Here is a 14562-nt window from a genome sequence, read left to right on the forward strand (position 1 = left end):
TTTTGTATTTGTATTAGTTGGTGTATGAATCTATTTCTGTGCTCTTTAGTTTCCTGTTCTTCTCCAGTAAAGAAGCATGCAACACTCCCTGTGTCCTGGTTACATTAAATACTCTTGAAATATAAGTAACAAATTTAACACTGGCGATGAGGATTAAACTGTTCTTCAGCATGGCTCCAGGTATCAGTGGAGCACCAATGGGCTGACACAGCACAATTGTGGGGTGCAAACAGGAACAACTCATTCAGACTGCCAGCAGCACCTAACTTGAATAAAAGGAGCACGTGAGTTATATCTTAATTTTCTAAGGAAGGGAGGACTAAGTATAAAGAAAAGAAAATGTCAGAATATATTGGCACAATAGCTGCATTTGATGGTACTATAGAAGATTGGGCTACATATATTGAGAGAGTGGAGTTGTATTGTGTTGTTAACGCAGTGCAAGGAGACAGGAAGGTTCCAGTATTACCAATGCAAAAAAATACAAATTGAGGGCACTGTCCAGAATAGAGATTATTTATTAAACATTAAAAATCTTGTAATTAAACATAAAAAACAATAATACCATTTGGCTATTGTTCCTCAAATATTTAATAAAACATCAGGTTAAATAAAGACACTTATCTTAAAAATTAGCTGCTAGCACAGCTGTATGCAATAGTTACACTTGCAGATACATAGACACTAACCACACCATCTGAAACAATTGTATCATATTCTATATCGCAGTGAAGTATTCATTTTAATCCAGCCTACTGTAAACTATATATCCAGATTTATCTAGAGGATTAAAATACCACGCACACTGGTATTTATATTTATATTGCTTATATCCTCCCGCTGGTAGATGATGAATAGTATTCACAGTGCTGTTGAAATGGATCCTTTAAGAGTTTATTAGGGTGAGAATATTGTCAGACTCACTGGTGTCTTTTGTACATGTTCTAACGGGCGTCCCCGTTTACTGACCCTTCAAAGTTTTAATGACACTTTAAAGATGTTATTTCAGATATATTTCACAGTCAGTTGTAGAGCCACTGTGGCTATCTGTAATTGTTGCTCACCCGTGTCTTTTGAATCTGGCCGCCTAGAGCTGCATCTCCTGTCAGGTGTCTGTCCCCACGTTAAGCTCGGCGGTTTCACCGCTGACCTCTGCGCCGGAGGTCTCCCAATGGGGATCTCGTGGTCCGCCTCCGATTCAGTCCAGTACTGCCCGGCTGGAGCCGGGGCAATCTTGCGGCTATTGCAGAAGCGGCTCTAGCGGCTAACCAGGATCACCTCACGCTCTCCGGGAGCAGAGCAGAATCTCACCGACACTCGGAGATTAATCTTGTTTCAGATGGTTGTGTCCATAAGTGTAGGGGTAACACAACGCGTTTCTCAGCTTTGTGTTAATGGCTGTTTCATCAGAAGTATACTTCCCCCTTCAAACCTACTGCTTTTATCCTCACAGAATGCAGCAATCATCATCTCATCAGGTGCTTTAACCCTTTCACTATCAACTAGTTTTCAGCAAAGTGTATAAATGTTAAAATTAGAAAACATATACAATTCCTTACATTATCTTACTAAAACATGTTCTCGCTAATAAAGTCCCTGTTTATTGGGACCATTTATATGACAACCGACACACACAAAACATCACTATTTAATATTTAATATTATAATCAAATATTCATGAATTCTTATTATCAATCAATAGTTGTTAATTAGTAATTATTACTCCTTCCCAACGATTTCTATATATATCTCTCATTCATATAGAACACTGTAGTTGACAATTACGAGATTTATTCTCATAAAGCAGGCAGGATACAGGTATTTGATCTAGATCCCTCTAGGACTATATCATTTTCTTAATACTTGGTGATCTAATGATAAACCCTAATCACATTCTAAGACCACTAATTTCAATTTTTGGAGAGGATTTCCATATATATTACTTAAAATTGAACTAACCATTACTAGTAATGGATATTAATAATAATAATAATAATAATATTAATAATAATAATAATAGTAATAATAATAATAATAATATAATAATAATAATATTAATAAATAATGAATAATGAATAATAAAGACAAGGACGGACTATGAACCTATTCTAAACCCCCCTAGATAGTATTTAATTCAATGGTATCATTAAGACCATATGGTACCAATGTTCCCAACTTAAATATCCAAAAGGCCTCTTTTTTACATAGTTCACGAAATGTCTCCCACCTAGCAGTCACTTTGATCTGTTCAATGGCCTTTACTTGTAGATCTTTTAGTTTCCCTTTCTCACAATTCATAAGATGTCTGGATAAACTGTGATTTTTGGATCGGTTAATTATCCCCCTCCTATGTTCTAGGAACCTGACATTTAGACTACGAATGGTGCGACCCACATATTGAATTCCACACCCACATGTCAAATAAGGTTCAGTTGTGACAGCCGACACCCATTCCAGTATAGCGCTTTATATTTTGTTTAGTTTAGTTTGGTTGTTGGTAAAAGCAGCTTTTCTGCACATCATGCCAGGTCTCAGGTGTACATCTGAGAGACTTGAAAGGAGGAATAATTATGTTACTAATTTAACAACTAGTAATAGAGATGATTTCTCTCTAGAGGAAAATATGACATGCACAATTTGTTTAATAAAATGGAGTCACTCTGTTTAGCAGAAACTCGACATTGGTGGGATCAGGTTACCCTACAGAAATATCTTGATAGGGACCTGATCCCTAGAGGGTTAAGAATTTTTAAAAATTCCTCCTTTCAAAATGACATTGGATTTCTAAATACTTGGAATAGAACACTGGATGATTGTTCCAAATCTCTGATGAGATTACTGATTAAATATCGGATGGAGAAAGTAACGGAAATTCAGGGAGAGATTGACAAAATAGCTAATGAACTAAAGAAATTTGAGAAACAAGCAGGCTATGAGGATAGAGATCTGAAAATCAATAGGAGAATTGAGGATTTTGAAAAAAGTCTTATACTTAAGAAAGATGACAAGTTAGATAGAGACAGGACGGACTATGAGAGGGACAGAGTACGGACATATAACAAGAGACAGAGATCCATTTCTAACAAGAGGACCTATAGAACCCCATCTAGACAAAGGAACCAGAGGTTTAATGAACCTCAGAGGGGAGCCAACCCCCAACTAGGGGGGCAAAGGAAACAATTTTCCCCTAGGAGAAACTTCAAGAATACAAATAAATATAGGAACACCTCATGGGGAGACTATGAACATATCAATAGATATGAAAAACTTAAAGATTCAGGAGCCCATGAGTCAGTGAACCCCACATCTATAGACAATAAACAACATTGTTTTTTAGAAAGGGACAGGGAAACCAATCACCAGAGATCCCCGACTTGAGCGTCATCACCAGTGTCAAGGGGGGATCACGATACAACACAATGGGGCAGAAAAAGAGACAGAGAGGTAGAAAGAGGGGAACTCGAGGTGGAAGACATAGCAAAAAATCCAAGCAAAAACTCCCGATGGAATTGAATCCAAGAGGAGTATTTAATTTATCCTCCAAATCCCTTTCCTCTGAAGAAATTTCGCTGTTAAATAAAGGATTAAGTTTTGCTCCAGTCATGAAACCAAACATGTTCGATTTATTTGTGGACCTCAACAAATTTGTGAGATCACTGAGTAGAAAAAGATACTTTGCGATAAAGGATCTTCAGAGGAAAGGAATAGAGGGTACCCCCATCATCCTCGACAAGAATGATTTGGTCCCATTGGAAATCTTAGAGAGTGATGAAATAAAAATGGAGAAAATTTATGATATTAGTATGTCACAGAAGAAGATATTTAAAAATCCGTCTAATTTCTACCCCCTTCAATATCAAGGGCCTTTTGTTGAAAGTTTCTACTCATCAACATTAGAGGATTTTAGAACCATGTGTCAAAATCCAGGTTCATTTAAAAGTAAGGATAATCTATTCAAGAAAGAAAGACAGGCTTTAAAGAGACTAATGGGGGACAGGGAGTTAATCATTAAGCAAGCAGATAAAGGGGGGGGGACTTGTTATTCAAAACATACAGTACTACCTAGAAGAAGCACTAAGACAATTGAATAATTAAAAGTTTTATAGGAAACTGGTCTCCAACCCGACTCTGCAATTTCAAAAAGAAATAAAAGATATGTTAGATAAAGCACTGGAACAAGATGTCATTTCCAAAGAGGAATGGCATTTTCTTTTCAATCAATATCCAGTTACACCGATATATTACCATTTGCCAAAAATCCACAAGTGCCTAGAGCACCCGCCAGGACGCCCGATAATTTCGGGTATAAATTCAATGACATCTAACCTGTCAGCCTATGTAGATGCTCAAATACAGGGGCATGTGATATCCTTGAAATCCCACATTAAGGACACCACACACTTCCTACAAAAATTGGAAAGTGTTGAATGGAAGAGTACGTACAAACTCCTCACCTGTGATGTTGAGGCATTATATACGAATATCCCGCACTCCACTGGACTTTCTGCAGTAGATTATTATTTGAAACAAGATACGGCACGTTCTGATTTATCACGGGAATTTATTTTAACATCAATTGAATTTATATTAACTCACAATTATTTTTTGTTTGACACTCAATATTATTTACAGACACATGGGACCGCCATGGGGACCAGGTTCGCGCCGAGCTTCGCCAACCTCTATATGGGACTCTTTGAGGAGCGTCTCATTTGGGGTGGCGGGTTCGGTGCGAGCTTGGTCCTCTATGGGAGGTTCATAGATGATTTATTTTTTATTTGGGATGGGGATTTTGGGTCAATCACAGGTTTTGTTGAGCACTTGAAAACCAATGATTTTGGTTTAAAATTTACTAGCACTTATAGTGACACAGTGATTAATTTTTTGGATATAGCAGTCAGTGTAGTGGATGGCGGGATACGTACCTCAACTTACACCAAAAGTGTGGACTGTAAAAAATATCTTAATTATCAGAGTTGCCATCATAGAAAATGGAAAGAAAATATACCGAAAGGACAGTTTCTCCGTTTAAAGAGAAACTGTTCCCAAAAGGAGGTTTTTGAAGAACAATCAGTTCTGATGTATAAATCCTTTGTGGAACAAGGATATCCAGATGACCTGTTACTTATAGCATTTGAAGATGTAAGAAAAATTGAACGATCAACATTGCTAAATGGTAATGAATCAAAGAAAGTTACAAAAGGTTTGGAGACCAGCCCCTTACTTTTCATAACTCAATACAATTCAACTGCACAGCAGATTAAATCTATTGTTGAAAGAAATATGCAACTGTTAAAACACAATACATTTCTAGCCCCTGTACTAAAAGATAAAAGGAAGGTAGTGTTTAGGAAGTCTAGAAACTTAAAACAAAAACTGGCACCCAGTATGTTACGAAGAAAGAAATTAGGTGATCCAACAAGCCTTAGCACGACATTAGATTGGTTACCACCAAAACCTAAGGGGTTCTTTAGGTGTGGACGGAATGGATGCATGACCTGCCCACATGCAGAACATAGGAGTAATATGGTTACTTCTTATACAGATGGAAATTCTCATCCATTAGAAGATTTTATGAACTGTCAGTCTGCATATGTAATCTATGTTCTGACATGTGGGTGTGGAATTCAATATGTGGGTCGCACCATTCGTAATCTTAATGTCAGGTTCCTAGAACATAGGAGGGGGAATAATTAACCAATCCAAAAATCACAGTTTATCCAGACATCTTATGAATTGTGAGAAAGGGAAACTAAAAGATCTACAAGTAAAGGCCATTGAACAGATCAAAGTGACTGCTAGGGGGGAGACAGATATCGTGAACTATGTAATAAAGAGGCCTTTTGGATATTTAAGTTGGGAACATTGGTACCATATGGTATCATATAATAATGATACCATTGAATTAAATACTATCTAGGGGGGTTTAGAATAGGTTCATAGTCCGTCCTTGTCTTTATTATTCATTATTCATTATTTATTAATATTATTATTATATTATTATTATTATTATTATTATTACTATTATTATTATTATTATTATTAATATTATTATTATTATTAATATCCATTACTAGTAATGGTTAGTTCAGTTTTAAGTAATATATATGGAAATCCTCTCCAAAAATTGAAATTAGTGGTCTTAGAATGTGATTAGGGTTTATCATTAGATCACCAAGTATTAAGAAAATGATATAGTCCTAGAGGGATCTAGATCAAATACCTGTATCCTGCCTGCTATATGAGAATAAATCTCGTAATTGTCAACTACAGTGTTCTATATGAATGAGAGATATATATAGAAATCGTTGGGAAGGAGTAATAATTACTAATTAACAACTATTGATTGATAATAAGAATTCATGAATATTTGATTATAATATTAAATATTAAATAGTGATGTTTTGTGTGTGTCGGTTGTCATATAAATGTTCCCAATAAACAGGGACTTTATTAGCGAGAACATTTTTTAGTAAGATAATGTAAGGAATTGTATATGTTTTCTAATTTTAACATTTATACACTTTGCCGAAAACTAGTTGATAGTGAAAGGGTTAAAGCACCTGATGAGATGATGACTGCTGCATTCTGTGAGGATAAAAGAAGTAGGTTTAAAGGGAGAAGTATACTTCTGATGAAACAGCCATTAACACAAAGCTGAGAAACGCGTTAAGTGTTACCCCTACACTTATGGACACAACCATCTGAAACAAGATTAATCTCCGAGTGTCGGTGAGATTCTGCTCTGCTCCTGGAGAGCGTGAGGTGATCCTGGTTAGCCGCTAGAGCCGCTTCTGCAATAGCCGCAAGATTGCCCCGGCTCCAGCTGCCCGTACTGGACTGAATCGGAGGCGGACCACGAGATCCCCATTGGGAGACCTCCGGCGCAGAGGTCAGCGGTGAAACCGCCGAGCTTAACGTGGGGACAGACACCTGACGGGAGATGCAGCTCTAGGCGGACAGATTCAAAAGACACGGGTGAGCAACAATTACAGATAGCCACAGTGGCTCTACAACTGACTGTGAAATATATCTGAAATAACATCTTTAAAGTGTCATTGAAACTTTGAAGGGTCAGTAAACGGGGACGCCCGTTAGAACCTGTACAAAAGACACCTTTGAGTCTGACAATATTCTCACCCTAATAAACTCTTAAAGGATCCATTTCAACAGCACTGTGAATACTATTCATCATCTACCAGCGGGAGGATATAAGCAATATAAATATAAATACCAGTGTGCGTGGTATTTTAATCCTCTAGATAAATCTGGATATATAATTTACAGTAGGCTGGATTAAAATGAATACTTCACTGCGATATAGAATATGATACAATTGTTTCAGATGGTGTGGTTAGTGTCTATGTATCTGCAAGTGTAACTATTGCATACAGCTGTGCTAGCAGCTTATTTTTAAGATAAGTGTCTTTATTTAACCTGATGTTTTATTAAATATTTGAGGAACAATGGCTAAAGGGAATTATTGTTTTTTATGTTTAATTACAAGATTTTTAATGTTTAATAAATAATCTCTATTCTGGACAGCGCCCTCAATTTGTGTTTTTTTGCATTGGTGATATATAGTGGGATTCAACAACCCTTCTTTTGAGGGCAGCAGTCCATAATAGTGAATATTAGAATTAAATAAGGTTCAGTTGTGACAGCCGACACACATTCCAGTATAGCGCTTTATATTTTGTTTAGTTTAGGTTCCAGTATTACTCAGTGTAATGGGTGCCCAAACATACAGTCTGCTGAGGAGTTTAATAGCACCTGAAAAGCCAGCCAACAAGTCCTTTACTGGCATTGTTGACATTTTACAATAGCACTTAAACCCTAAACCATTAGTGATTGCTGAAAGATTCAGGTTTCACAGAAGGAATCAATCTAAAAGTGAAAGTATTTCTAAATACATTGCAGAGCTGAGGAAGTTATCTGAACACTGTGCATTTGGAGTAGTCATGAGCGGGTTCGGTTTCTCGGAAACCGAACCCCCCCGAACTTCACCCTTTTTACACGGGTCCGAGGCATACTTGGATTCTCCCGTATGGCTCGGTTAACCCGAGCGCGCCCGAACGTCATCATCCCGCTGTCGGATTCTTGCGAGATTCGGATTCTATATAAGCAGCCGCGCATCGCCGCCATTTTCACTCGTGCATTGGAAATGTTAGGGAGAGGACGTGGCTGGCGTCCTCTCCGTGTATTGTTGATGCAAATATTTGTGCTTGCTTTACTTATTGCTTAATTGTGGGGACTGTATATTAATATAGGAGGAGTACAGGGCAGAGTTTTGCTGATCAGTGACCACCAGTTTTATCTGTTCTCTGCATGAAAAAAACGCATATATCTGTGCTCACACTGCTTAATTGTGGGGACTGGGGAGCAGCTGTATTATATAGCAGGAGTACAGTGCAGAGATTTGCTGACAGTGACCACCAGTATACGTTGTCTGCCTGAAAAACACTCCATATCTGTGCTCAGTGTGCTGCTTTATTGTGGGGACTGGGGACCACCAGTATAATATTATATAGGAGGAGTACAATGCAGAGTTTTGCTGACCAGTGACCACCAGTATACGTTGTCTGCCTGAAAAACACTCCATATCTGTGCTGCATTGTAGACAGTATATAGTAGGAGTACAGTGCATAATTTTGCTGACCACCAGTATATAATATATAGGAGTACGGTACAGAAGGCCACTGCTGTACCTACCTCTGTGTCGTCAAGTATACTATCCATCCATACCTGTGGTGCATTTCAGTTTTGCACAGTTTGCTGACCACCAGTATATAATATATAGCATTACGGTACAGTAGGCCACTGCTGTACCTACCTCTATGTCGTCAAGTATACTATCCATCCATACCTGTGGTGCATTTCAGTTTTGCATAGTTTGCTGACCACCAGTATATAATATATAGCATTACGGTACAGTAGGCCACTGCTGTAACTACCTCTGTGTCGTCAAGTATACTATCCATCTACATTCTATACCTGTGGTGCATTTTAGTTTTGCAGTTTGCTGACACAGTGACTACCAGTATATATAGCAGTACGTTACGGGAGGCACTGCTGTACCTACCTCTGTGTCGTCAAGTATACTATCCATCTACATTCTATACCTGTGGTGCATTTTAGTTTTGCAGTTTGCTGACACAGTGACTACCAGTATATATAGCAGGACGGTACGGAAGGCCACTGATGTACCTACCTCTGTGTCGTCAAGTATACTATCCATCTACATTTTATACCTGTGGTGCATTTCAGTTTTGCAGTTTGCTGACACAGTGACCACCAGTATATATAGCAGTACGGTACGGAAGGCCACTGCTGTACCTACCTCTGTGTCGTCAAGTATACTATCCATCTACATTCTATACCTGTGGTGCATTTCAGTTGTGCAGTTTGCTGACACAGTGACCACCAGTATATATAGCAGTACGGTACGGAAGGCCACTGCTGTACCTACCTCTGTGTCGTCAAGTATACTATCCATCTACATTCTATACCTGTGGTGCATTTTAGTTTTGCAGTTTGCTGACACAGTGACCACCAGTATATATAGCAGTACGGTACGGAAGGCCACTGCTGTACCTACCTCTGTGTCGTCAAGTATACTATCCATCTACATTCTATACCTGTGGTGCATTTCAGTTGTGCGCAGTATATATAGTAGTAGGCCATTGCTATTGTTACTGGCATATAATTCCACACATTAAAAAATGGAGAACAAAAATGTGGAGGTTAAAATAGGGAAAGATCAAGATCCACTTCCACCTCGTGCTGAAGCTGCTGCCACTAGTCATGGCCGAGACGATGAAATGACATCAACGTCGTCTGCCAAGGCCGATGCCCAATGTCATAGTAGAGAGCATGTAAAATCCAAAAAACAAAAGTTCAGTAAAATGACCCAAAAATCAAAATTGAAAGCATCTAATGAGAAGCATAAACTTGCCAATATGCCATTTACGACACGGAGTGGCAAGGAACGGCTGAGGCCCTGGCCTATGTTCATGGCTAGTGGTTCAGATACACATGAGGATGGAAGCACTCATCCTCTCGCTAGAAAACTGCAGTGCCACTCCTAGATGGGCCAGGTGTTTGTGTCGGCCACTTGGGTCGCTTAGCTTAGTCACACAGCGACCTTGGTGCGCCTCTTTTTTTCTTTGCCTCATGTGCTGTTTGGGGACAATTTTTTTGAAGTGCCATCCTGCCTGACACTGCAGTGCCACTCCTATATGGGCCAGGTGTTTGTGTCGGCCACTTGGGTCGCTTAGCTTAGTCATCCAGTGGCCTCAATGCAAATTTTAAGACTAAAAATAATATTGTGAGGTGTGAGGTGTTCAGAATAGAAAATGAGTGTAAATTATGGTAATTGAGGTTAATAATACTATGGGATCAAAATTACCCCCAAATTCTATGATTTAAGCTGTTTTTTAGGGTTTTTTGTAAAAAAAACCAAATCCAAAATACACCCGAATCCGACAAAAAATTTTCAGGGAGGTTTTGCCAAAACGCGTCCGAATCCAAAACACGGCCGCGGAACTGAATCCAAAACCAAAACACAAAACCCGAAAAATGTCCGGTGCACATCACTAATTTGGAGCAGGGTTATCAGATGCTCTAAGAGACCGTTTAGTTTGTGGGATGAAAAGTGCAAGTACACAAAAGAAATTGCTGGCTGAGCCTGACCTGACCTTAGAGCGAGCACTGGCCATAGCTATTTCACTGGAGACTGCAACCAGGGATGCATCAGAATTGCAGCAAAAGGCACCAGAATGTACTCCCAATCCAGTTTATTGGTATCAGAAACAGTCCTGTGTTTGCTGTGGGAAGTCCTCACATGATGCCAGTCAGTGCTGGTTTAAAGACAAAGTGTGTAGAAAATGTAAGAAAAGAGGCCATATTGAAAGGGTGTGCCAGTCAGGGAAAACACTAAACCGCTCGCAAGTATCCAAAGTTCCCGGGAGAAAATATACAACATTCCAGGTGCATAAAGTAGCCAACAATGAATCAGACTCTACTGATAGTACTGGTACAGAAAAAGGGTTACGCAGCCTAGAGATGCACTCTATGACAGCAAAAGTGCGTCAAGGGATTTGGGTCACTTTGGAAGTAGCAGGTATTGACCTAAAAATGGAATTAGACACAGGCTCTGCTCTGTCAGTGCTAAATGCAAGTGATTACAAATGCCTGTTTGCTGCTATTCCTTTAAAGAAAACATCCATAACACTCCACACATATACGGTGAACTGGTGTCCCCATTGGGAAAAAGAAAAGTTTATGTGAAATACAAAGGCAATATCCATAAGCTGTACTTGTACATACTTCCACATGGTGGACCGGCATTATTAGGCCGCGAATGGATAAGGAAAATCCAAATTGACTGGCATTCCATTCACAGGATCTTATGTATCCAACAATGACGCAGCTATTAAGGAACTTTCTAAATTGTTAGCAACCTATTTTCCAACCAGGGATAGGCACGTTAAAGGACATTATGGCCAGTATAAAGTTTGATCCACATGCCGTTCCAAAGTTTTGTAAAGCTCGCACAGTACCTTATGCCATCCGACCAGCGGTTGAGGAGGAACTACGGAAACTAGAAGACTCTGGTATACTCTCCCCAGTGGAATGGAGTGAATGGGCTACGCCCATAGTTCCGATAGTAAAGAAAGACAAAATGGGAAGCATCCGTATTTGCGGAGATTTCAAAATGACAATAAATCCAGTAATACGGACTGTGCAGTATCCTTTGCCTAAAATAGAGGACATCTTTGCAGCTCTCTTAGGGGGTGACCGCTTCTCCAAAATTGACCTAGCTCAAAAGTACTTGCAAATGGAAATTGAGGAGGCATCTAAGAAATATTTAACCATCAATACTCACAAAGGTTTATTACAATATAACCGTCTCGTGTTTGGACTTTCTTCTGCCCAAGCATTATGGCAGAGAGCAATGGATCAAGTCCTACAAGGAATACCAGGTGCGCAATGTTACCTGGATGATATAATTGTAACAGGCAAAGATAATGTGGACCATTTAAATAATTTGGAAAAAGTATTAACCCGACTACAGGAATATGGACTCAGAGTAAATAAAGATAAATGTGCATTTTTCCAAGAAAGCATTTCATATTGTGGACATGTAATTGATAGAGAAGGCCTGCACAAATCAAATTATAAAATTGAGGCAGTACTACAAGCACCCCAGCCACAGTCTGTGCCCAACTGAGATCTTACCTGGGCCTAGTTAATTATTATCACAAGTTCTTACCAGAACTCTCCACAGTAATACACCCGCTAAATGCCCTACTACAGAAAAATGCACGATGGAAGTGGACAAAAGACTGTGAGAAAGCATTCTCAGAAACAAAAAGATTGATTACATCTGATAAAGTCCTTACTCATTTTGATCCGAAACTACCCATCAGGCTGGCGTGTGATGCGTCACCATACGGCATTGGAGCAGTGTTATCACATCAACTGAGAGATGGTAGCGAGAAGCCAATAGCGTTTGCTTCACGGTCTTTGACAGTGGCAGAGAAGAATTATGCACAAATTGACCGAGAGGCCTTAAGTTTAGTATGGGGAGTGAAGAAATGTCATCAATGTTTGCATGGGCAAAGGTTTACATTAATTACGGATCATCAACCACTGGTATCAATTTTTTACCCCCACAAGGGAGTCCCAGCCATGACTGCAGCTCGGCTTCAACGTTGGTCATTATTCCTGGGTGCTCATACATATGACATCGAGTTTAAAGGAACAAAAGTACATGGCAACGCTGATGGTCTGTCGCGTTCTCCCTTGCCCCAAAGTGAGGAGGACAGTGATGGAGACCCCCTGGAAGTGTATCACAATATGTTGATGGAACAGCTACCTATTACCAATGCCACGATCAATCGGGAAACAAGGAAAGACCCGGTACTATCAAAAGTAATGGACTTAACTCTCAAAGGTTGGCCTAAACATGGCGATGCTCAATATTACGGGTTTTTGGGCAGGAGAGATCAGCTTTCTGTCTGTCAAGGAACTCTGTTGTGTGGGTCACGAGTGGTAATACCACCTAAACTGCGAAACAGAGTTTTGGAAAATTTGCATGAGGGTCACCTAGGCACAGTAAAAATGAAGAATCTTGCTAGAAGCTATGTGTGGTGGCCAGGAATCGGACAAATTGAAACTTTTGCTGTGCTGCAAACCATCTTTGCTAGAAATGGTCTACCGGAGCAAATGTACAGTGACAATGGGCCACAGTTTGTGTCCATGGATTTCAAAAAGTTCATGCAAGACAATGGAATTAAACATTTTACATCAGCTCCACACCATCCAGCCACTAACGGTTTGGCTGAGAGATTTGTCCAAACATTCAAAAAAGCTATCAAGTCCATGCACCATGAACATCTGCCTTTGCAACACAAGATTGACAACTTCTTGTTCATATATCGTAGGACTGAGCACTCCACTATTGGTCAGCCTCCTGTGGTGCTATTTATGCAATGGAACTTATGGTCTCAGTGGGACTTGATAAAACCGGATGTAAGGCGGAAGGTACATAAACAGTTTCAATCAGTTTATCAGAAACCTACTCGGTTCTTCCACATTGACCAAGAGGTTCTGGTCCGTGATTATAGAGGAGACAAATGACAACCGGGAATAGTTTCTTCCAAATCCGGCCCTCTGATGTATGTGATTGAAGTTGGAGGAGAATTGTGGCGTCGCCACATTGATCAAATCATTGAGGCTGGGAGGCAAACTGACTGTACGTCGACAGCTGGACATAGTCAAGCCAGTGATGTGGGGGTTTATGTATACCCCTCTGGAACTGATACAGAGACTGTTCCTGACACTGTGGAGGAAATGTACCCCTATGGGTCAGATACAGAGACTGTTCCCAAACCTGTTATGGAGTCACCTGAGCATGAGGTTCCCTTAGTAACAACTGATCCTGAACCTTCTAGTGTGATTTCTGTGGAGCAGCCAGTCACTCTGGGAGTTAAACATCGGTATCCAGACAGAGTTCGTAAGGCACCTCAAAGGCTTGATTTGTAGCCTTCTGGCGTAACATATACATTGCTTAGTGCTAACATTTTCATGTCTGCATTTATCTAAGTTAGGAGGAGTGTGGTGTATATAGTTCCCATTGCTGTATATGTGTTCTGGTGGAAGGTTACAACGGATCTTATTTTGTATTTGTATTAGTTGGTGTATGAATCTATTTCTGTGCTCTTTAGTTTCCTGTTCTTCTCCAGTAAAGAAGCATGCAACACTCCCTGTGTCCTGGTTACATTAAATACTCTTATTAAAATATAAGTAACAGATTTAACAAGTATCATCCTTTATTATACATCTGCAGAATTTTATGTTTCTGCTAAACTTGAGGACCATCTTCACCCACCAAACCTACGTCTCTCTTAAGCTATTTGTAACAATTTGGGATAGAACCAGTGGTGCCAAGAGGGAGGGAGTTTTAAGTACCAAGTATGATGGAGGTGCCCAGTGAGGTCCCAGTGGGGTCCAGGGCCAGCTCCCCCTTACCTGGGAGCAGCAACTGCAGCTCTTCTA

The 14562-nt window shown here is 39.7% G+C and overlaps 1 pseudogene; it reads left to right on the forward strand.

The window, feature by feature from the left end:
- The first annotated feature begins 11500 nt into the window (after positions 1 to 11500).
- LOC134979931 (uncharacterized protein K02A2.6-like) lies at positions 11501 to 13644 on the forward strand (annotated as a pseudogene).
- Positions 13645 to 14562: the final 918 nt, after the last annotated feature.

This window comes from Pseudophryne corroboree, chromosome 12, assembly GCF_028390025.1.
Source record: "Pseudophryne corroboree isolate aPseCor3 chromosome 12, aPseCor3.hap2, whole genome shotgun sequence".
Lineage (NCBI taxonomy): Eukaryota > Metazoa > Chordata > Amphibia > Anura > Myobatrachidae > Pseudophryne > Pseudophryne corroboree.